The sequence below is a fragment of the Trichosurus vulpecula genome, chromosome 2 (assembly GCF_011100635.1).
Source record: "Trichosurus vulpecula isolate mTriVul1 chromosome 2, mTriVul1.pri, whole genome shotgun sequence".
Classification (NCBI taxonomy): Eukaryota; Metazoa; Chordata; class Mammalia; order Diprotodontia; family Phalangeridae; genus Trichosurus; species Trichosurus vulpecula.
This window is the reverse complement of record NC_050574.1, coordinates 245,834,096-245,860,635: the sequence shown is the minus strand read 5'-3', so window position 1 is coordinate 245,860,635 and position 26,540 is coordinate 245,834,096.

Here is a 26,540-nt window from a genome sequence, read left to right as displayed (position 1 = left end):
ATCTCTTCATCCTGACCACGCATATGACATAAGAGATTTTGCCAAATTTTTTCCTCTAAAATTTAAACATCCTATTATTCCCTGGTAGCAGTGTAATAACTGTTAAAAATGAAATAAGGTAAGAATATGACTAAATTTTATTGATGAACCCATGCTGGTTCTTTAGGATCATCAATTCCTTTTCTAGATATTCACTAACCTTCCTTTTAATAATGCATTCTAGACTTATCTGGATACTATAGTTCACAGACTTCATTCTTTTCCCTTCTGGATAACTGAAACATTTGGCCTTCTCTAGCCCTTTGGTACCTCACCTATTTTCCACATCCCTTCAATTACAGTTATTAAGCAATAACATCTGCCATTTCTGTCAGTATCCTAGGGTATAACACATCTAGATCAGATGACACAAACTCATAAAGGGCATCTAGGTGCTCTCACTCTCTCCTAACTTATGGCATATAAATGGACCTTTCCCTTTCAAAGATAATTATCTTTGGCAGGAAAAAAAGGGAAAGGAAAGTAAGAATAGACAAATCCATACCTTCTTTTCAATATTGGTTCTCATTGTGGCAGTCACCCAGAGCAGTGGATCCATTCTTCTCTAATTTATCCTTCTAAAGAATAACCTTCCTAAGGCTATGTAACTATTGAGCTCAGAAGTCCTCTGTAATCCCCTATTACCTGTAATATAAGATATACATTCCTTACCCTGGCAAGTAATGACGTCCAGTTATTAAAAACAGTTTAAAATCCTGATTCTGCTATTAAGTAACCATGTAAGCATGGTAAAGTTAATCTCTCTATCCTTCAATTTTTCCATCTGCAAAATGAAGTTGGATTAAAAGTTCTCTGAGATCCTGCCCATGACTTTATGAAAACAGAGTGAGGCTCCTAGTGAAGACCCCTGTTCAGATTGGGATTTATGTTAGGCCACTTGTAAATTTGTAAATTATTACTTGATCTTTTGTCCATGTAATCAAAGAACATCACATTCTCCTAGAAGGCAGTGGCTAGCTCTTTTTAATCTGCTTTGTATGTTATCTAGCTCAGCACCGTGCATGCCATAAATGGCATTGTCCATGTGTGTGTATATATGTGCATATGTACAAACACACACATATATGTATACATGTATGTGTACATATCATTATTGATCAGTATATCTATCCATATCTATATCGCTTTCTCTCTATATATATATATATTGATCTATCTATATCTGTATCTATATGGCTCTCTCTATATATATCGATCTATCTATAGACTTACATTTGGTCAACAAGTACTCAGAGAGGGATTTTTACCTACTTGAATGGGCTGTTGCCTGAATATGAAAACTGCAATTTCTTCAGGATGATGAAGAGGCTTTGTCCACATCTTTCAAGTCTTAAATGTCAATTACTCTTTCACTTACATACTGTCCTACCACACCACCTTCCTTGGCTATTTCACACAAAGACCAAGGTTGGAATTTGTTTTTTCCTCTATAACATTCTTCCAAATGGGATCCTCTCATATAACAAATTATCTCATTTGTTACTCTTTTGTATTACTTGAGAGGTAAAACTTGAGAGTTAAAGCTCTTACTCACAAGCTTTCAGAAACAATAGCAACATATTTATGTAACAGTGTGTGTGTGTGTGTGTGTGTGTGTGTGTGTGTGTGTGTGTGTGTGTGTTGGTGGTGGTGGTGGGGGTTATAGATGGCCTACTGGATTTATAGAGATAATTTGATTTTTTTTTATATGCTAAATGCCTATACATTTTTCTTTTTATTGGCATTATTTTTGCAAACATTGTTTATTTAATTTCAGTTCTAAACATTTACTTCCATAAGATTTTGAACTCCAAATTTTCTCCCTATCCCTCCCTCCCCCCCACCCCAAGATGGCATGCAATCTGATATGGCCTCTACATACACATTCGTATTAAACATATTTTCATATTAGTCATGTTTAAAAGAAGAATTAGAACGAATGGGGGGAACCACAAGAAAGAATAAAAAGAGAGAGAAAGCAAAAAGTATGCTTCTATCTACATTTAGACTCCATATTTATTTTTCTGGATGTGGATAGCATTTTCCATCATGAGTCTTTTAGAAATGTCTTAGATCCTTGCACTGCTAAGAAGAGGTAAGTCTACAAAATTTAGTCATCATACAATGTTGTTGTTACTGTGTATAGTGTTCTCCTGGTTCTGCTCACTTCACTCAGCATCAGTTCATGTGTGTCTTTCCAGGTTTTTCTGAAGATTGCCTGTTCATCATTTATTATAGAACAATATCATTACATTACATTCATATATCACAACTTGTTTATCAATTCCCCAATTGATAGGCATCCTCTCAATTTTTAATTCTTGGCCACCACAACTAGAGCTGCTATAAATATTTTCATAGATATGGGTCTTTTCCCAATTTTTATGATCTCTCTGAGATACAGACCTCGAAGTGGTATCACTAGGTCAAAAGGTATGCATGGTTTTATAGCCCTTTGGGCATAGTTCTAAATTGCTTTCCTGAATGATTGGATCCATTCACAACCCCACCAACAGTGCATTAGTGTTTCAATTTTCCCACAGCTTCTCCACATTTATCATTTTCCTGTTTTGTCACATTAGCCAATCTGATAGGTGTGATGTGGTATCTCAGAGCTGTTTTGATTTACATTTCTCTAATCAATAGTGATTTAGAGAATTTTTTTTTTCAAATGACTATAAACAACTCTAATTCCTTCATCTAAAAACTTCCTGGTCATATCCTTTGACCATTTATTAATTGGGAATGACTTGTATTTTTATAAATTTGACTCAGTTCTCTATATATTTTAGAAATGAGGCCTTTATGCATCTCTTGAGTGTGGTATTTGAAGATTAAATTTTCTGTTGAGCTTTGGTCTATTCATTACGAAGGTCTGGAAGTCCCCTATTTCATTGGATGTCCATCTCCTTACCTGAAAGATTATACTCAGTTTTGCTGGGTAGTTGATCCTTGGTTGTAATATAAGCTCATTTCCCTTACACAATATCATATTCCAAGCCCTTTTATCTCTTAATGTAAAATCTTCAAGGTCCTATATAATCATGACTGTGGTTCCATGACATTTAAATCATTTCTTTCTGGCTGCTTGCAGTATTTTCTCCTCGACCTGATAATTCTGGAATTTGGCTGCAATATGGATTGGCATTTTGAATTTGGGATCTCTTTCATGAGTTGATTGACAGGTTCTTTCAATGACTAATTTGTCCTCTTGTTCTAGGACCTCAGGGCAGTTTTCCTTGATGATTTCTTGAAAGATGCTGTCCTGTTTGCTTGCTCTTGTGCGCTCTCTCGCTCTCTCTCTCTTTCACTCTCTCTCTCTCTCTCTCTCTCTCTCTCTCTCTCTCCCTCTTTTTATTATGGCTTTCAGGTAGACCAATAATTCTTAAGTTATTTCTTCTGGAACTGTTTTCCAGGTCAGTACCTTTTCCAATAAGGTATTTTATGGTTTCTTCTTTTTTTTCATTCTTTTGATTTTGATTCTTGATGTCTCATAGAGTCATTAGCTTCCACTTGCCGAATTCTAATTTTTAACGAATTGTTTTCTTCATTTGGGTTTTTGTACTTCTACTTTTTAAGGAGCTCTTCTCTTCAGTGAGTTTTTGTACTTCCTTTTCAATTTGGCCGATTCTACTTTTAAGGACTTGTTCCCTTCAGTGTACTTTTTTTCCATTTGGCCATCTGTATTTTTTAAAGACTTGTTTTCTATGAGGGAGGGGGGTAATACAAAGCAAACATTTTTCAGGGGGGGATAGGTCAAGGGAAAGAATAGAATAATTGGGGGGCAGGACAGGATGGAGGGAAATATACTGAGTCTTTCACAACATGACTGTTATGGAAGTGTTTTGCATGACTACATGTGTATAACTTATATTGAATTGCTTTCTTTCTCAATGAGGGTGAGTAGGGAGGGAGGAAGGAAGAGAATGTGGAACCCAAAGTTTTAAAAACAAATGTTAAAAATTGTTTTTACATGCAACTAGGAATAAGATATACAAGCAATAGGGTATAGAAATCTATCTCACCCTATAGGAAAATAGAAGGGAAGGGGATAAGAGAGGGTGGGGTAACAGAAGGGAGGGTAGATTGGAGGAAGGGGTAATCAGAACACATACTGTGAGGGAGGGGAGAGATGGGGAGAAAGTTTGGAACTCAAATTCTTGTGGAAGTGGATGTTGAAAAATAAAAATAAATTAATTTTTTTAAAAAAGGAAGCGCTGAAACTCAGTATAGCTTTGAAAACAATATATAGTATTTATTATGTAGTTTTATTGAAAAAAGCAAACAATATGAAATGTAAGTTCATAATTTTATATTGAATCCTCTTTTTATGTTGTGCTGTGTGCATATACATATTCTTTTATCTGGTTTTTTTGTGTTTTGTATTTAAGTCCAAAATTCACTATGTTTTAAAAAGAAGACTTAAAATCACATTAATTTTATTGAGTATAAAAAAGTAGTGTTCAATCAAACTTAAGCATTTGTTTAGCAGCTACGGTGTATAAGGCACCGTATTGACTCATTGAATGTGAAATCCATTGATCTTTTGATGGGACTTGTTGTCCATCCATTTCTCTATTACCTCATACTGGTGAAGTTGATTTTTTGAACCCAAATATTTGACTTTAAATTTATCTCTCTTAGTTTACATCTCATCATATTAAGTCCATCTTTATCATCTCTTTGGATATTTTTTAAATCCAACTTCCATCATTCAACTGGTTAACTATCCTCCTAACTTTATGCCATCTAAAAATTGGTAAAATATACTTAGATAGATACATACATACATACATACACATACATATGTGTGTTTAATTAACTTTCATTCAAAAAATTCATTTAAGAAGTGTATTTTAATGGCCAAAGACAAAGTGCCCTGAGGCACTTCCCTAGATATCTAATTCCAAATTATTAAGTGCCCATCAATTATTATACTTCAGGACTCTTCATGAAACCTCTTCCAAAACGACTTAATGATTTATAATATTGTGTCTATACCAAGCAGTTAGTACCAGACACTGTTAAAATCTTTGCTGAAACCTACTCATATTCTGTATGTAGTATTTTCTTCATTTATGAGCCTAATATCTCTATAAAAACTAAAAATACAGTTAATCTAGAATGATTTGTTCTTAATAAAGCTATATTGGGGTGGGGCACAGAGCCAAGATGGCAGAGTGACTTGCTTGACCTCTCCCCCAAACCTCTCCAAATACCTAAGCAAATTCCAGAGCAGAACTCATGAGACCGTATGTGTATATGTGTGTGTATATATATATATATATATATATATATATATACATACATTAATATATATGTGTATATATATATGTGTGTGTATATACACACACACACAGACATACAGACAGGGACGGGGAGGGAGATCACAGGGTGAGTTGAATGTGAAGGGATGATATCTAAAAAATAAAATTAAAGGGTGAGAGAGGAATGTACTGGGAGAAGGAGAAAGGGAGAGGTAGAATGGGGTAAATTATTTCACATAAAAGTGGCAAGAAAAAGCTTTTACAGTGGAAGGGAAGTGGGGAAAAGTAAGAAGGAATAAGTGAACCTTACTCTCAACAGATTTGGCTTAAAGAGGAAATAACAAACATACTGAATTAGGTACGGAAAGCTATCTTACCCTACAGGAAATTAGGGAGCAAGGGGATAAGGGGGGGGTGATACAAGGGAGGGCAGATTGAGGGAGGGGGAAATCAGAAGCAAATACATTTGAGGAGGGACATGATCAAAAGAGAGAATAGAATACATGGCAGGGGCAAGATAGGATGGAGGGAAATATAGTTACTCTTTTATAACATGACTATTCTGGACTTGTTTTACATGACTATACATGTATAACCTATATAGAATTGCTTGCCTTCTTAATGAAGGCGGGTGGGGAGGGAGTAAGGGAGAGAATTTGGAACTCAAAGTTTTAAAAATGAATGTTAAAAATTGTTTTTACATGCAACTGGGAAATAAGATATACACGCAATGGGGTATAGAAATCTATCTTGCCCTGCAGGAAAATAGAAGGGCAGGCGATAAAGAAGGCAGGGAGGTGATAGAAGGGAGGGCAGATTCAGGGAAAAGGTAATCTGAATGCATGCCATATCTTGGAATGGGGGCAAAATTTGGAATGCAAAATCTTGCGGAAGTGAATATTAAAAAATAAAAATAAATTAATAAAAATATTACAACTTCCTCAAAAAAATATAAAGCCATGTTAGCTCATTTTGAATGCTACTGCTATTTTTATTGATCAGAACCTTCCCCTTCAATATGTTTCAAAATTTTGCGGGGAAGAAAAATTCAAATTATTGGCCTATTGCTTACAGATATTATCACCCCCCCCTTTGAAATCATAATATTTTCTGCTCTCCAATCAATGGCAATTCTGTCATTTTCTATGATCACTTATAACAATTACATCTGTCATTTCTTTCTCAGTTCTTTTAGTACCCTGTGAAGTAGTTCCTCCGGGCCTGATGACTTGCATTAACTGATAACAGTTAAGCAACTTCTTGCTCCATACCTTCACTGGTATGATTTCATTGTTAAAATATGATGGCAAGAACTAAACATAGGACTTTAGATATGTTCTGATATAGACAGAGCATAGTATTTTTCTATGCCTCTCTCAATGCAGCCCAAAATTATATTCACTTTCTTGGATAATATGTCTGATTATTTTTTTACATTGATATTAAAACCTATTAAAGCCCCAAGATCCTTTTTGTTTTCAGGTGAACACATTTCAAGTTATATTGCTCCCACTTTTTACATTGATTTTTTAATCCAAATTTAAGACTTTGTATTTTTCCATTAAATTTGATCTTATTTTATTTTACTTAGCATTTTAACCTTTCAAGATATTTTCTTTGATTCTGTCTCTGACACCCAGTATGATAACTATTTCTCTTGTCTCTGTCTCACCTAAAAATCTTACAACTATGCCATTAACATCTATTAAATCTTTGATTAAAAAATATTAAAAAGTGCATAGACACCAGGGACACTACATTAAAGACCATCTACTTTAACTCTGAACCATCATTTTTTTCTAGCTATTCAACCAGTTTTAAATTCATATAAAATTATATAATTATCTAGTTCATCTAAACCATCTTCCTATAAGACTAGAAGGATAAATTTGGTGAAATGCTTTGAAAACATCCAGATAAATAATATCCATTATCAGTCAGTCAACAAGCATTTATTATATTCCAGGCAATGTGCTGAGCACTGGGAACAGAAAAAAAGATAAAGGCAATCCCTTGATCTAATAATATAGTAACTCTTCCAAAAAAGGGTAGGGTGGAGTTTAAATGGCATGATTTGTTCTACTTGATGTTCTTATTGACTTTTTGTGATCAACCCTTCATTTTTTAGATATTCACTTATCTTTTTAGATATAATGACCCTTTATTAGTCTGACCTTCCAGTTCATGTAATAATTGCATATTACCCCAACCCCCATTATTGTTTTGTTAACTCTGTAATATTTATACTCAATACCCTTTTAGTGATTCTGAGTTTTAAAGCTGAAAGATCAAATTTAGAAATCAAATATCCCTACTGGTAAGTGCTTAGAGATTAGTATCTGAGCATATTTGTATATCAAAGCTTAATTTTCTGTTTTTATGATGCCATCACTCAAAAATGTTGGAAAGTAAAAAGTATATTTTTTTAAGCTTCAAATGTTGTTCCTAGTATAGTTGGATAGACCTTTGTGTAAGTTTGATTTCTCATTGTGAAATGGAATGAACCTGGATTCTTGAAGGCATGCCAGTGGAACACAATATCTGGCAGGTTCTACCATGCTGAAAAGGCTAAGAAAATGGTCCTGACACCAGCCTATGCCTCCTGAGAACCAGTCTAGCTAAATACACAAAGGTAAATTAACTCTTGGTAATGAATTATTTGGCCATTTTAATCTATGAAACAAAATTAGACAGACTTCTCTTTTTCTTCACCACATTCTCTTAGAGTTTTCCATTTGAAATTTGCTAGATAGGGAGAAGAAATTCAGGGACTTGGTAGTGATCTTCCTCAAAATGTTAAACTAGGGAAATTTGTCACAATGGAAGATTAAAAACCAAGGGATGGCACTTTTTTTTTTTAATAATCATGTCTGGACATCATAAGAAACACCCCAGGTAGAGATTAAAGAAACAGAGCTTATAGTGGGCCAATCAGGTATCAACATCCCCATTTATTTGGAGACTCACCTACTTTGTCTTGGTTGTCTGGGTTTGGAGGGTCACAGACTCCTGGATGCCAGAGATGCCATAAAGAGCTTAGCCAAAGAAGAAAATAGGAATGTTGCAGCAAGGTACTAAGCAGAAATGCCAAGGGGACACTAAGTAGTCATCCCTGGGAAAAGACTGAAATAGCTCCTGACAGTGAACCCTCTGATTGTCTATATAATTGGAGTAACACGAGGTAGAATGGATACTACTAAGACTTTATTCCTTGCCACCACTGACTTTACTGGAACCAAAAAGTTATCATTAACATATCAACATCAGCTTAGAAGTTTTCCAATGAAATTTTCCAGGGTTATCTGTCCCTGTGTTTTTAACATTTTCATCAATATTTTGAGCTACAAAAAAATTAGATCCAAAACAGATCTTTGAAAGTATAATTTTAAAATGAGTTTCTGGGAATGGGACTCCCCAGTTGAGTAATCTCCCAAGGAGGGGAAGAAAAGAGGTTTTTCCTTCAGATCATTACCAGATAATGGAAAAGCCAAGAGTTTTAATCCTGTATTTTTTCATTTCTAAGTTTATGGAAAAAATTAATCTCCAACGTGAGCATAATATCCTATTGGATATTTAGAATTAGAACAGAAATGGGTTTTAATGGGATATGAAAAAATGATGTCTTGTATTAAATGGAAGAACTATTTTATGGTAATGATTTTATATTTTAAACCTTAAAGTTATCTAAGAAGAACACCAGTAGTCACTAGAAGTAGGGAGTGCTTTCCAGCACATGTGCAGAAATCTAGGCTAATAGCTTAAATTTCCACATGTGTGACCAAGGCTTGGTCTGTTAGACCAAGCTCAGAGCACTGTCTGGTGGCTTATGCCGAGACTGCACTCTGAGTAACCAGATCAGGCAATGGAAGGGACCTTGATATTGATGCTTACTAGATGCTGTGTAAAGGAAGCTTCAAAATCCAAAGAAAACCACCTTTAGCACAAGCAAACTGCATGAATATATGGACACATTCAGCTTAAAAAGTAATAAGTACATAAAATGGCTTTCAGTTTTGTATCGTTCCTTCCTACTTCTTTCATGATAGTGGAAGGGTAGAGGAGAAGGACGCGCGGTGGGGGGAAGGGATCACACAATGTCAAAACTGTCTTTAAAGACTATGTATAAGCAAGAAGTATTGGTGTTTGACTTATGATTACCTTGATCAGTGACCAAAGAATATGTTGATAAATTATAGGAGGAATGGAATGATATCAGTCTTGCCATTCCTACTATAAATGATAACAGAAGACAAAATTAAGTCTAATTTAATAGAAGAATGATTGGCAGGTTCCCTTTGAAGAGACAAACAAAAGAGTTGATTCATTTGGTTTCACCATAGGACAAGCAAGGATGACCTCAGATTTCATGATAAACCTTCTTTAAAAAGACCACCATCAACATCATTGCTGTTGCAGAACAACATCTGTTGCAGAAGAGAAGGTAAGAAGAGAATGAAATTGATCAAAGTGAATCAACACTTCCTTTTTTACTTGACAACTACAAATGCCAAAGTGAAGGTGGGGAAGATAGCAAAATATATGTTGGTAAATGTAAATCAGGGATAAGAAAATAAATGAGGCACCAAATTTGCAGAACACAACCAGAGACTCAGATCTAGATGAGATGAATACTTTCTCCAAGAAAAATAATTTTGAAAGCAGCAAATAATGGTTTAAAACTTAGTTAGGGAACAAATGATTACAGACATGCTAGTTGCTTCTGAATCAGCTATCGATTGATTATTAACTTTTTAGGCCAGGGATTAAAAATTAGTACCAAGTTCAAAAGAAATAAAGACAGTAATATCTCTATTCAATTAAAACTGTTTCAACCTATCGTATTTAAACAAGCTATTAGTGAACAAGGTGATGAATTTAGGCATTTCCTTTGATCCTCACGATTTCTCAAACTTCTACAAAACAGAAATCAAGCATCAAAAAGTAAAACGAAAACGAAAACTTTGCCTGTCTCCGTGGTGAAGGACACCCAGAATGCAAAAGAAGGAAAATAAAAAGTATCCGAGGAACTGATGCTCAGTAACCCAGAGTCCACTCAGCACCTCTCTCCCACCCGTCATGCTACCAGCAGCAAGCCTGCACTAGCAGACCCAAAGACATGACAGAGGTTTACATCAAATCCCTGTACCATGGTCCCCATTTTCTCTTTCCAGTGCTGTGGAAATCATGGCTCCAGGCTGCTGAAGTTTGCTTGGGCTTCCACAGTCAGCTTGGCCATAATGCTTCAGGTGCAAAAGCCTGCCTGGGGCTGCAACCTGAAGCACTAGTTCTACAAAACTCTCAACTGCACATGCCAGGAAAAGCAGCCTCTGAACTGTGGGTGCTGGGCCAGAGAACTAAGTAAAAGAGGGACTGGGACAAGTCACAGGTCACCTGAACAAAACACTAGTATATGTGTTGGGGTGGGAAGGGGGAAAAACTGAAAGTACCAAAGACTTCAGGAAGAAGAAAACTCAAAGATCTTGAACATAAACAGATAAACTAACAGTCACAACTGTAAGAACAGAAAGAAATATAGCCTCCAGATCTAGTAAACAAGCTCGGGCATCCATGAATAAAGACTGTAAAATGAAGGAAAATGATACAGCACTTGATGAGACTGAGGACCCTGTGGAATGGAAGAACACGAAACCACAACAGGCTATATGCCTAGGTGGTTTAAAAGAGAAATGAGAATTATAATGGCAAAATTTATGTCCTGCACAGCAAAAATAATGAACAGAATAGAAAAGCTTGAATCCGCAATGTCAATCTTCACCAAAGAAATAAAAAAGAACAGTAGATTGGGAAAGCAAATACAGGGAAGCAAAGGCTGACCTAGAAGAATGGAAGCAAAATTCAAAAACATTAAAATAAATTGCGCTCACTATGAAAGCAAAACATACTGAACTGAAAGATAGGATGCACAGAGACAAAAGACCATGGGTTTCCCAGAAGAACATGACAGGACAAAAACCTGTAGCACTGTAATGAAGAAAATAATAGAAAAGCACTGCACAGAACTTCTAAATATAGAAACTGAAATTCTAATTGAAAGAATTCAAAGATTACCTTCAGGGAAAAAACACAGCTACAAACTTCAAGACATATAACAGTTCAGAAAAAACAAATTCTATAAGTCATCAAGAAAAAGATCTTCAAATACCAAGGAAAAGATATTTCGATATCATGACATTTTTCTGCACCCGTTAGAAAAAGGAAGATGAAAGGAAATAATTTATTCTGAAGAGTAATGCAGTTCAGGATACAGCCCATGATGACCTATCCTGCAAATTTTATTTTACTCAGGAAAAAAGATGGATATTCAAAAATAAAGGAGAGTCTAAACATTTTTAGACACAAAACCAGAACTAAAGAGTTTATTTCTTTAACACCCCAAACAGCAGAAAAGCAGGAGGAGTGAATATACACAGCTGGTAAGGCTAGTAACAGCAAAGGAGTGAAAACAGAGAGACCAATAAGAGATTTCATTCTAAAAGTACACAAGGAGATAAGTGAAGATGAAAATGTGGTAGAAGTAACTATGAAGAGGCAAACAGGGGGCATTATGGACAGAACCTGGTGACAGCCAGCTACAGGGAATTGTTGGTGTTGTTTTGGGGGAGACTATATCACAACATGGGAAGGTACATAAAGAAGGGCAGAGAAATGGAGATACAGAGCAGTGAGTGATGTTCTGGAGTCAGATGAAGGGTTAACAAAGAGAAAGTGGCTTCTGTAACCTCAGAAAGAGAAGAGCCTACAAAACAGTAGAAGAGGATGAACAGAGAAAAAGTGAAAAGAAAAGAAGCCTTACTTTAGATGTTAAAGGGGATTCCATTGATGAATGTTTCTATCATTGAAGAGAAATGGTCAACAAAAGGAGATGAAGACCTTACACTGTATAAGGCCTGGGGGATTTGGTGCTTGAAAATTGTACTTGTCCTGAGGAGGGAGGGTATAACTGAAACCTCTGGGAGCAACTGGTACTTGGAGGAGTGGAAGAGTATGGACACAGGCAAATAGGGGGAGGAGGCAAGGCAAACAAGAGAGGGCAGTGATTGGTAATGAGCTGCTTAATCAGGAATGTAGTGTGGGAGGGGGCTTACCATGGGGCAAGGTCCTCTCTGACACCTACAATAATTGGTACCATTCTGTAAATTAGGCACAATGGAAACGGGTAATCCATGGGGAAAGTCTTATAAGGCAGTGGCAGAAAGCACCTAGAGGGGAGATCCTAGAATAGATACCTTGACAGATTTGATTTCATGAAGAAAACAGAGAAAAGAGAGAGACCAGATAATTATGGAGTCATGAATCAGAGAAAGAGGGTCTAGAAGAGTAAAGTGAATCAGAAGATAGATAATTAAGAGAGTGAGAGAAATCCTCTTTGTAAAGGGGCATAAAAATGAAATTTAAAAACCAAGAAATAGGACAAGCTGAAGGGAGGATAGGTAGGGGGAAAATAAAAATGTGGGTATAGGGATGAAGTGAAGAGACCTAGTGAGAATAGGACCACCTTAAAAATTAAGGTAAAATAACTAAAGGAATATAATACTCTGCTTAAAATGAAAAGTTTCTGCACAGACAATATTAATGCATCTAGGGAAGTGGTCAAATGGGAAAAATGTATCAAATTTCTCTGATAAGAGTTATGTATAAAAGATATGTAAATAATAAATAAATGAGAGAATGAACAGATAAATGTGCCTATATGTATATATGCATATATACATATATGTGCGTGCATGTTTATAAATAGATAGCTATTAGAGCCATTCTTCAATAGGTAAATGGCCAAAGGATATGAACAAAGTTCCCATAAGAAGAACTGCAAAGTATTCATAACAACATAAAAATGCTCCAGATCACTGATAACAAGAGAAATGCAAATCAAAACAACCCTTAGTTTTAAGCTCACACTCTGAAAATTGGCAAAAGTGACAAAAGATGTTTAGTCAGTTTTGGAGAGATTTAGAAAGATAGGCATACTAATGCACTGTTGGTAGAGCTGTGAAACAGTACAACTACTTTGGAACACAATTTGGACTTATGCAAATAAACTCACCAAATGTCCATATCCTTTGAACCAGAAACTCTATTGCTGAGGTTATGCCCCAGGGAAGTCATAAGAAAGAAAAAGTCCCCATATACTCCAAAATATCTGTAGCAGTACTTTTTTGGTGATATCTAAGAACTGAAAATAAAGTAGATGCCTATTAATTGTGAAATGGCTAAACAAACTGTGGCACACAAATGCAATGGAACAGTACTACACCGTAAGAAAGGATGTTTATGAAGAATATATAGAAGCACAGAAAGATCTACATGAACTGATACAGGGTGAAGTTAGCAGAACCTAGAAAACAATACACACAGTAACTACAATAAGAAAATGGAAAGAACAATGACACACCAAAAAATGTAACAAAATTACAAAGATCAAGTGGGACTCAATGAAGAGATATGAAAAGATACCCCTCACTTCCACCTTTGTGGAGATGAAAGGTTCATAGATGTTTCACATTGCATATTTTCAGACTTTTTCAGTGTATTGATCAGTTGGGCTTTTCCTCTCCAAAATAGTCAACTTATCGTATGATATGGCTCTCTGGTTGTGGAAAAGGGAAGAATACATTAGATATAAAATATCAATAACAAACTTATTAAAAAAAAATCAAAAATAAAAAACCCCAAGATATTAACACCCAAAAAGTAGAAACGATAAAAAGTAGATATGATACAAACTATCACATTTCCTAAGGTAATTGAACTGATGGGAGTCTATTGCCACAAAGAACAAGCCAAACGAATTTAGAAAACACTTTAACCAGTAAATAAGTGTTTTCTTGCTAAATGGAGAGCTTTGGAAATCATGGGCAATAACAGTTTAGAATCCAAGCTCACTTATAAAATATTACATAAGTGGATGGTTGAACAACGTAAGTATCGCCTTTTAAAAACAGCCAGAAACCATGGAAGGAAAAGCTCTTAACCAGAAGCTTGCTGTGATATCTAGTCAGATCAGTCCAAGAACATCTCAGGATGAAACTGGGAGGAAAACAAATAATCAAAAATGGAATACCTCTGTTGAGATCACTTTTCTTCATTAACAAACATAACTAATGAATTTGGGTTTCAGCATAACAGTCTCTTGTGTGTAATATGAGTAAGTACAAATGACACTAAAAAGGAAGTAAATATGAAAGTAAGCAGCTGAATCAAATCAAGTATTCACAGAGGAAGTTCATGCTAGAGGCAATATAATTTGATTGTATTAAGGGATAGATTTTCGAGATACCTAAGAGAGGAGAGAATACGAAGGACTTTGAGAAAAATTTTGGGAGTTTTTACCAACAAAAAGTAATTGAGAAACTATCAAGATGTCATTCACCCAAATACCTAATTTCCCATCTCCCCCAAATCCTTGAGGATATAATCCACGCACATGGAGGGTACCTTTGCTGAGAAGATGGACAGCCAGTCACAAATTATTTCCTATAGAAAATCTTTAGAGACAAAAAATGCTGAAAAAAATCCTTCTGTCTTTATTGTTTCTTAACTCTAAAAAATCTTTCATATCAGTAGAGCAAAATGCCAACTTAAAGTTAATAAGGGGGGCCTGAATGACTATATTAACTTATTATAAGTTCCTGGAAAGAGGTAACAAGTAAATGTGATTGATGACTTTCTATTACTGTTCATCATAGATTGCAAATGAAAGCAAAGTTCCATATAGATTGGTTTTCAATATTTTTGGTATTGTCGACGCCTTTGGCAGTCAGGTGAAGCCAATGGACTCTTTCTCAGAATAATGACTTTTTTTAAATTCATAATTGAAGGCAATAGTAAATTTCAGTAAAGGACTAATGGAAATAAAGATGTAATTTTTTTTATGCAAGTTCATGGAATTTTTGAAATCTTTGAATGTATCACCAGTTAAAAACCCCTGCTATAGAAAGAAAAATTCTTCAGATAATCTAGTTTACAGATGATCTGATAATTTTGTGAGTTGTTGGTCAGTTGTTCAGTTGTGTCCAACTCTTCATGATCTTATAAATTGTACTGTCCATAGGGTTTTTTGGGCAAAGATACTGGAATGGTTTGCCATTTTCTCCTCCAGTTGATTAAGGCAAACAGAGGTTTAGTGACTTTCCAATGTCACATAGCTAGTAAATTTCTGAACTAGATTTAAACTCAGGTATTCCTGATTCAATTGCCAGTGCTCTACCCACTGAACCACCTACATGCCTCCTTTGTGAAGCCCCAGATTATTTCAAGACATCCTAAGTGATATTTATAGCTATTCCTAAAAAGAATTTGGCCTAACTATTCACATAGGAAAAAAATGGAGGAAGAATAACTAGTCTATAATATGTTTTGAGGAACAACTCAGAGACCTGATCTAGCTTTACACATATTTTGTACATTAAACAGATTGACATAGTGCTGGGCCCAGAATGAAATCAGGGAGAAAAGGTGAGTAAATTGCATTGGGAAAATTATACCATATTTTTATAGATCCCAAGATTCTTCATAAAAAAGTACATGTTTTAGCACTATTTTTTTTTGTTTTACTATATTGCTTTAGATCCTTTTATGTCTTAGACTCTAGAGAATTAAAGTTTTGGGTGACCTGAAGGGTAATGGCATCATTCTGACTTATCTGACTTATTTTTTGATCACCATACAATCTTTTTCCAGATATTTCTTCCTTTATTTCTATGACACCACTCTCTCCTAGTTCTTTTGGCAACTGTCTAAATATTCTTCATCAGACTCTTTTGCTGAAGTTTCATCCACATTCTGCACCCAAATAGTAGCTTGCTCCTTGAGCCGCTGTCTGGGTCTTTTTTCTTCTTTTTCTAATGTATTTTTTTTCCTGCTGATCCACCATCTCTTCTTGATACAGTTGTCATCCTATGCATATGATTCCCAGATGTACATATTGAGCCCTTGTCTCTTTCTTTGAGCTACAATTCAGCATTTCCAAATACCTATGGGATACCTTCCAGCTGGATGCCCCTTAAGGTATCTCAAGTTCAACATATCCAAAGCAAATATTATTAACATTCCAGGTAAATACATCCCGCCTTCAAATTTCATAATTTTTATTGAAGGTGCCACTATTCTAGTCAAAGAGTTACAAACTAGGAGATGTATGTGATTCTTCTTTCTCCTTTAACTAAACCATATGTTGAACTAGTTTTCAACTTACTGATTTTACCTCTACCACATTTCTAATATCTGCACTCTTTTATCCACTTACATAGCCAACAACATAGTTCAGGTCCTCCTTTCTTTTGCCTGGACTAGTGAAATCTTCATAATTAGTATTCATGCCTCCCGTATTTCCCATCTCCAAACTTTCCTCAACAAAGTTGCTAAAATCATCTTCCTAAAGCCTAAATCTGACCATGTAATTACTTAGCTCAAGATCCTTCAGTGACTTTCAAAACTCTCTAACATAAAATACAAACTCAAACATAAAATACAAACGTCTGGGCATTGACATCCCTTTGCTACCTGTCTCATTCCTACCTTTCCAGGTTAATTGTACTATATTCCCCTTTGTGAATTCTACATTCTAACCAAATCAGCCTACTTCTGGATCCTTGAACTTGGCACTCCATCTCCTAATTTGCACAAACTGCACCTCCTGTCCCTCATGTTTTGAATATTCTTTATCTTTACTTCTCCTTCTTTGAATATCTAGCCATCATTATGGCTAGGTTTTATCCTATTTCCTATGGGAAGCTTGTCTTGATCTCCTTTGTTGTTACTAATGTATTACACGTCCCCCAAATTATATATATGTACTGTCTTGCACCTAGTAAATATTTAATAAAATACTGTTTGACCACATTGGATTAGATTAGAACAGTTCAAAAGGCCTCTAATATGTTGTGTGTGCCCTCTGTGCTGGTCACAAAAGGGATGGTCAAGAGTCTTATAAGACAGGAAAGGAGGGAAGGATTGGGATCTACATAACAGAAGGTAATATCCACAATGTTTAAATCATAGATCCATCTCAAGTGCCGAAATGAGATGAGTAAAGGAAACAGGGGTAAATTCCAACTTCTCTTGATTTTTAGCAAATCATTTCCCATTGGATTCTTTCCTCATGTTGGGTAAATTATCCTGCACAATTCAAATTGGGGTCTCTTGATATGTGATAACTTTTCTCTTTGTTAGTTGCTTACAAAATCCCATCTTGACCAATTAAACTCTAGAGGTGTCAATACTGTTTCCATGTGAGTTAAATTTGACATTTCTTTGTCAAAGAATCCTGTGAATTCTATCAATCCTGTGAATTTTTTCAAACTATATTTTCAGTTCATCTTATTATTAAAAATATTATTATGCAGTTTAGAAAATGCTAATTAGAGCTCTTCTTTCTTTACAACCTCCCTTTGGAAGAAAAATTGTTCCATAAACAATAAAATATTCCTAGCAGCACCCTTATATTAGCCCCAAGTTAGAAACAATGTGGGTGTACTCAGTTTGAGAAATGTCTGAATAAATTATGGTATATGAATGTGATAGAATGGTATTACAGAAATAAAAAAAAAACTGGCAAAGATGAAATATCCCAATAAATAGGGGAGAGCTAGTATGAACTAATACAAAATGAAGTATGCAGAATCAGGAGAAAAAAATGGGCGCAAAGCTACCACAATGCAGATAAAAAGATATTGAATTGAAAACAAATTCAGGTTAATTTCAATGACCACCTTGAAACATGATAAAACATATATCCTTCCTATAGTAGAAAGATTAGAGAACAGGCTATTGGGTGCATTTTTCCCTTTGTTTTTGCTTAGCTCTTTGTTATAAGGGAAGGTTCAATAAAAGTATGTATCAGCAAATATGAGTGATATAAAAAATAAAAGACACAAATAAAACTTAAATTTCTCTGAGCACTATCTTCTAGTTTTATCATCTTTGCTTATGAAAGTCCAATCTTTTTCCAGTTGAGATGTACTGATTTTCAGAAAATTATCATTTCTGACTATTACCTTCTAGCATAAGAACTTTCTCATCAGTCCCATGTTTATATTCAAGTTTAGCATATCTTTTGTATATTGTTGATTTTTATAACTAGGTTAATAATGAAAGACTTTTTTTTAATGTCAGATCTTTCTGTATTGACATTGAAACTCTTTGGTTGCCTTCAAGGTGCTTCTTATTCAAATTTATATTTCCTGTGATATTTTAGCCAGTTTTAATTTGTAGCATTTTGTTGACATTAATACATTATGTTTTATTTTGTTGATTATGCTTCAGGATATTTTTAAATTCATAATAGTTCATTTTGTGGAGATTTTTCACTTTTGTTCATGGCATTTCTTTATCTAAGACTTTATTCTCCTTTGATATTTTTTGCTTTCCCTCCTTTCCCCTCCTCTCCTTCCCCATATTAATTGTTTACCTATTGGGGTTTCTAGCTCCATTCTTTTGTTTGGAGGTGGGAGGGTCTGAGGAACTGGGTCCTTTGACAAGCTTTCTTTCTACTACATCAATGGAACTCTCAAAGAAAAGCTTCCTACTTTTCCAAAAATTGAAAAGTTTCCTGTAGAGGTAAAGAGTTCACCATAACTAGGAAGTATGCAAAGCAGTGGTGACCAATTGGCAGGAACTGGTAAGAGAGATTCATGCTTGAGATTGCAGTACCTCCAAGATGCAAGGATTTTATGTGTTTATGGAGCCTTTTTACTACAAATCAAAAATTTTAGCAAACCCTGGATAGCATAAATTTTTCTTACATGAAATAAATAAAAAAAGTTTTCATTTTTGTGTATATGACTTTCAGAGTTTCCATTCATAACCAAATAATCCCAACCAAACAGAAAATAGCCAAACTCATATGAATTAGAACCTTGAGCTCCCTTTTTTTCTTTCTCCATGTTTTCCTCTGTGGAGAAAAGTTTTAAGATAGAGCAGCTTAGTTTCATTGAAGGTACTGTGTAATATCTCAAATGCAATACCCTAATATCCTCCTTTTAATTAACTGAGTCCATTTTATTTATCAGGAGCATCTGTCCAAGATACATGTACTGGAAGAACAACTAAATGGCCAACCATTCAACTACATGTCATCATCTGGACAGCAGGCACTATTCATCGACTTGGTTTACACTGTGTATGCCATTATACCATTTTAAACCCACAGAAGCCTATACCAGTTTACAGTAACTGGTGAGGGAAAGGGGAAGTAAAAAGTTACATTTAAAGTTCAAGACTAAGCAATAAGAGCGTGGTATTTGCATTAATAGACACAGAGAAGTAAGGAGAATGATTACGTTTAGGAGAAAGATAATGAGTTCAATGTAGGACATGTGTACATTTAAGGTGATGGTGCACAATATGTAGGCAGAGATGTCTAGCCAGTAATCAGAAATATAGATCTGGGGCTTCAAGAGAAAGATGCTAATGACATAGATTTGGAAATATTAATGGAGACTACAGATGAAGCCATGAGAATGGATGCAACCATTAAACGAGAGTACATAGAAAAATTAGGGAGCCCAGTCTAAAACCCTAGGATGTGCCTTATTTTTGTAGGACGGAGAATAGAAGGAACAATGGAGAAAGAGAAGAAGAGAGCAGAAAACATGGTTGAAAATTTCAGAAACTTATCAGCTAAAGCATATTAGTATTTCTTATCTTTAATGCTATAATCAAATTAATTCAGTTTTATTGCCCACTGAGATTGAGAAAAAAAGGTGATGTGGAGGAGGATTAATGCAAAATTTGTATAATCATAAACACAGCTTCACTATTTACAGACACAGGTATTAAAGTCCAATAGGTTCCATTGGCCTGTTGAGTATTTATTCAAAAGAAACACATATTGTATAAGCTTTCAAATACAGTGAGGAAATCTAAATAATCATCCAAAGAATTAAATTGACTGCAGAGTCCTATCATGTAAAATAAAGTTTGACAGTTATAGTCAGTCTCCAAATTGGGGGAAATGGCACAAATTGGACTCAGACGTCTGTTGGTAATAAGGCCCTTCACGTGAATGATTACTGATTTGCCAAGTTTGACCTTTCCTCTTAAACTGCATTTATGAACAGATGTATGATAACAGCACAGTGTGGAAGTGCTGTTGATACATGTTCAGTTGTGTGTGATTGCAAAAAGAAGGATCATGTCTCCTCCTCTAAAATGGATTTTATTCAGTGAAGACAAATTTTGCCTAAGGTAAATTTCTATTTTAAGCACTCGTGAATAGCTGCTGAGAAAAGGTGCTGAATTTGTATTGCTGATGATTTTGAATATGTGACAAAAGAAACATGAGGTTTTAAGAACAAAAATAACTTTTAGATTTCCTCAGAAGAAACAGGATTACTAGAACCAGATAGAGTTGTAGTGACATACTTAAATAATCATAATAGCTATTTATATTGAAATTTAAGATTAAGTGCTATGTATTTATATGCATTTGTACACATATATGTATATATGTGTGTGTATATATACATACATACATATATAATATATATAAATTCACCTGAGTCTTACAAAAATCTTATAAAGTAGTTGTTATCATGAGACCAATAAGAAAATTCAGACTGGGATCTTTAATGACTTGCATAGGGTAACATGGCTAGTAAATGTCTGAGTCAGAATTAAAATAGCAAGGTCTTAACAATTCCACTTCCAATTCTTCGTTGGAGAGCAAATAAAACATCACAGATTTAGACCTGGAAGGGAACCCAAAAAGTCATTTAATCCAACTTCTTCATTCTATTGATAAAGAAACTGAGGCCCAAGGAGGCCTTAATTAGACTGTCCACGTCACACAGATAGAGAGTGAAAGGGAGCTCTAAATCAGTTAGAATTGGAAATCCATTCCAAAGGTCTAATTATAGGTAGGAAGGTGTAACTTCAGCTAGGTATCTAGAAATCTCCTTGTAGGGTTAAAATTACAGGTTAGAAGGTGCAAACTACACATAGTCATCTAAAATTCCAACACATGTAATGTACAAATTCCAGTAAAATCTGACTCCATTACTCCATCTTGGGCTGGAAATCATTCTGGGTGGTACTAGTAGAATCTAGTAGAATTTAGGCCCTGGAAGCTAATAAAACTGGGAAAACTTTGAGTCTATGCCTAATAAATTGTGTATGTGTTGGTTTTTTTGTTGTTGTTGTTCAAGGACTACTCTTGTTGAATTAAATGAGGCTCATCATGAGAAAGTTGGGCCCTGAATAAATTAAATGAGCTGCCTACAGCAAACCCACCAGAAGACTAAATAGGGTTAGTTACAACTGGAACTAAGGGAGAGGAGATTCCCATTTGATGAAATCTGAGATCAAACTACAAAGTGTAACAATTAAGTACTAAGACTCATTTTTTTTAAAAATAGGGCAAATATGCCAGAATGTACAAATCCAAACAAGTGTTGTCACAGAATCACAGAACCTCTAAGTAGAAGGGTATTTTGGCAGCCATATGGTTCAATCCATGCCTGAATAAAAATCTACTCAGCTTCATACCATCCATATAGTCATCTTGCCGTTCCTTGAAAAACTCCAGTCATCCACTATCTGTCTTTCATTGGAAGCTTGGTACTTATTCAGATGCTGCTATCATTATTCAATGAATTTGTGAACTTTCATCATTTTGGGAAACAACTTTCATATCAAGGCCATGAGTCACACTGAAAGTCAGTCTCAATACTATAGTGACCTACTCAATTCCAAGTCTCCAGTGAGACATTATTCCTTGATCTCTTTCTATGGTATTCAACAGGCATGGCTCTGAATAACATTTGGTTATATCCAGAGAAGTAAATCCACCCTCAAAGGATGAGAATTTGGCATCATTGATGACAAAGATTTAGGTTATTCAAAAGAATGGGCCTTCTGAAAGCAATTTCAGAAAAGGACTTCAGAAAATGCTTTGGGAAATGGTGGCATTGGTGAAATATATGTCTTGCCTCCCAAGGTGACCACCTTCAAGGGAATGAATACTCTATTCCTTTTATTTAGAAATCTCTTTTCGATATCATTGATACAACATTTGTATGCTACCATTATACTAACACTATATAATTCTTCAGTATTTCTATTTATTATTTAAATTAAACCTTTGTATTCTTATAAACTGTTTGGGGTGAGGAGAGTGTAATTGCTCCCTATTGTATTTATACTTACAGTATAATACAAACCATTCATTTACTGAACTGTCTAGTAAAAGTATAGAACAAAAGTATTACATTCTCACTATTGTAGTTAGAAATTACATCACTAAAACTCCAGGAAAGGAACTTACAGAATAATAAGATAAGTGTCAACGTCCCCAAATTCTTTATGTGAAAGAAAAAGTAGAATGGGGCTGTCTTGATTTTTTTTTCAAGGAACCAGAAGAGCTGAGCTTTGCAGTATCATAAGGAAACAAATGGAGATAAAGATAAGAAAACTCAACATGAAAGCAAGAGGGAGAAGCAGAATAATACAATGCCGACTGCTTAATGGGAGGAAACGTGTACTGTTTTAGAAGATGATTAGGAAAAATTAGAGGTTCCCCATACATCCGAACTGAGCCCTGACACTTTAAAGAATATGACAAAATGGGAACAACAACTTAAAATATGCGACAAATTATTGAGATGCCTACTAGCCCTTATTATATTATGAAAGTGCATTCTAAAAGTGAGTGAAACAGGACAGAGGAAATCTCAGACATTAGATGAAACAAGAAATGCTTGGAATGTACCAAACTCATGGGATGGGTATCTATTCATTTGACTCACAGAAGGTTATATATCTTTCAGATCCTATTCACATATTCTGGATTTCAACTCCTTGTTAGACATTTTCCCCAATCTTTTCTAGTCTGAATATTGTTTTCCTTAACAGTAAAAACAGAAATATAATAAAAATTGAATAGTTAGTTCTTCCTTCTCTTGGTCATCCAGCATTGTCTCTTGCTTTTAGAGCAAGTATTAACTTCTTAATTATATCCTTCTTGTTCCCTTTCAAAAAAAGTCTTGTTTTTTTGTTGATTGGTCTCTTATTCATTCTTAACCTCAGCTTATTCTAGCCTCTAGAGCCTGATACTGTTCACTGTGTTGTCATAATAAAGTAGGAGCCCAATCTAGAACCCGAGGACATGCCTTATTTTTATAGGAGGGGAGTGAAGGAACAATTGAGAAAGATAAAGGGGGGAGCAAAAACATGGCAGGGATTTTCAGAAACATAAGAGCGAAGGCATGTTAATATTTCTTGTCTTTAATACTGTACCCAAATTTATTTCATTTTATTGTCCATTGCAAAGATGATATTGGAAAAAAAGATGGGGTCGAAGGGTCTTTATTGAGTCTCACCCTAATGCTTTTTACTATCTTTCCCATCTCTAATTTATGGATTTCCTCACATAAAGGAAGACCTGATATACAATGCCTTCCAACCACCATTTTGTCTATTTCTTTCTTTTTGCATGAGATCTACCTTTACACAGATATACTAGAATGATGAGTCACAACCCATTCACCCTCAGGGAAAACTATTAATTCACAATTTCTTGCTTGCATTAAAATTGCTGCCTTAGTTTGTTCATTAACCATACTGTGCTCATGTGTGTGTGTGTGTAGGCATCTCATGGTATGACTTTTATTAGTGTTAGCTTATTGGACATAATTTTCTATAATTCACTGACCCTGTCTATTGATAAAGAAATGACCCTCTATATTAAAATTATTCTTCCTTTTTGTATTTGCTTTTTTTTTCTTTTGGTAGTATCTGACATGTATATGGTCATCTTTCTCCCTCACACTTCATTTTCACTTTTAAACCCTGATGACTACTCAAACACCTAACCCTAAATTCCTCAAACTACTTATTTCGCATGACATATTCCTCAACCCTACTTCAATCACACACACACACAATTACATGTAAAGATAATTTTTAACATTCATTTTAATAAAATTTCGAGTTTCAAATTTCCTCCCCCTTTCCTTTCCCTTCTCCCTAAGATGGCAAGCAAACTGATATAGGTTATCTATGTACAATCATGTAAAATATATTATTCATGTTGTGAAAAAAGAAATAGAATAAAAGGGGAAAAAACCCTGGGAAAAAAGAAAGTGAAAATAGCACGCTTTTATCTGCATTCAGACTACAACTCTTTCTCTTGATGTGGATAGTGTTTTCTTTCATGAGTCTTTTGCAACTATCTTGGATCATTGTATTGCTGAGAAGGGGTAAGTCAATCCTAGTTGGTCATCATACAATGTTGCTGATACCATGTACGATGTTCTGGTTCTGCTAATTTCACATTGCATCAGCTCATGTAAATCTTTTCAGGTTTTGCTGAAGTCCACCTGCTCATCATGTCTTATAGCAGAAAAGTATTCCATTTCATTCATATACCACAGCGTGTTCAGCCATTCCCCGACTAATGGGCATCCCCTCAATTTCCAAGTCTTTGCTGCCACAAGAGGAGCTTCTATAAATATTTTCACAGATGTGGGTCCTTTTCCCTTTTTAAGATCTCTTTGGGATAGAGAGTAGTGGAATTGCTGGTAGGCACAGTTTGGTTGCCATTTAGGCATAGTTCCAAATTGCTCTTTAGAATTGTTGGATCAGATCACAACTCTACCAACAGTGTATTAATGTCCCAATTTTCCCACATCCTCTCCAGCATTTGTGATTTTCCTGTTTTGTCATGTTAGCCAATCTGATTAGTATGAGGTGGTATTTCAGAGTTGTTTTAATTTGCTTTTCTCTAATCAATAGTGATTTAGAGCAATTTTATATGACTATAGATAGCTTTGATGTCTTTGTCTGAAAACTGCCTGTTCATATCCTTTGACCATTTATCCACTGGAAAATGACTTGTATTCTTATAAATTTAACTCAGTTCACGACTCCACCAACAACTCTCATTCTGTTCTTACCCACTTACAATCTGGCTTTCAACCTCATCATTCCACCAAAATTCCCTTCTACAAAGTCACCAAACATCTCAGGATTGACAAATCCAATGGCCCTTTCTCAATTCTCATTATTCTTGATCACTCCATAGCTTTTGACATTCTCAATCATTCTTCTTGATAATCTCTTCTCTCAAACTTTTTAGGATACTACTGCTTCCTGGTTCTCTTACTGTCTGACTGTTCCTTTTCATTCTCCTTTGCTATGTCTTCATCTAGATCACGCCTAAAACCATAAGTGTCCCAAAGGGTTTGAGCCTGGGCCCTCTTCTCTTCTCCATCTATATTAATTCTCTTGCTGATCTCATTAGCAGCTATGCATTTAATTATCAATTCCATGCTGAGGATTCTCAAAGTTACCTATTCTGCCCTAATTTCTCTGTTGAATTCCAATTTCACATCTCCAACTGCTTTTCCATCATCTTGAAGTGGATATCAAGTAAACATCTTAAACTAAACACATCCCAAACTAAACTCATTATCTTTTCCCCTAAACCCTGCCCTGTTCCTGCCTTCCTTATCACTATAGAGGGAAACACTATCTTCACAGCCCCTCAGGCTTGCAACCTTGGTGTCATCCTCAATTTCCAGCTATATCTCACCCCCACCCCCGCCATATCCAATCTGTTACCAAGGTCTGTTAATTTCACCTTTGCAACATCTCTCAAATATGCCCATTTCTCTCCTCTGACACTGCCACCCATGCAGGCCCTCATCACCTCATGACTGGACTATTGCAATAGCTTGTTGTTGGGTCTGCCTGCCTCAAGTCTCTCTCCACTCCAATCAATCATCTATTCAGCCACCAAAGTGATTTTCCTAAAGTGCAATTTCAACCATTCCAGTAATAATAAACTCCAGTGATTTGTTATCACCTCCAGGATGAAATACAAAATAATCTGTCATTCAGACCCTTCATAACATTGTCCCCTTCTGCCTTTCCTATCTTTTTACACCTTACTCCTCAATATGTACTCTTTGTTTCAATGACACTGGTCTCCTTGCTATTCTACAAACAAGTTACTCCATCTCTCAGCTTACAGCATTTTCTCTGCCTGTCTCCTAGGCCTAGAATGTTCTCTATCCTCAACTCCATGTATTGGTTCCTCTGACTTTAAGTCACAACTAAAATCTCGTACTCTACAAGAATCCGTTCTAATCCTTCTTAATTCTAGCACCTTCCCCCTGTTAATTACTTCCTATTTATCCTTTAGATTATACATATGTATTTATTTGTTTGTTGTCCCTCCCATTAGATTATGAGTTCCTTGAAGGCATCTTTTTG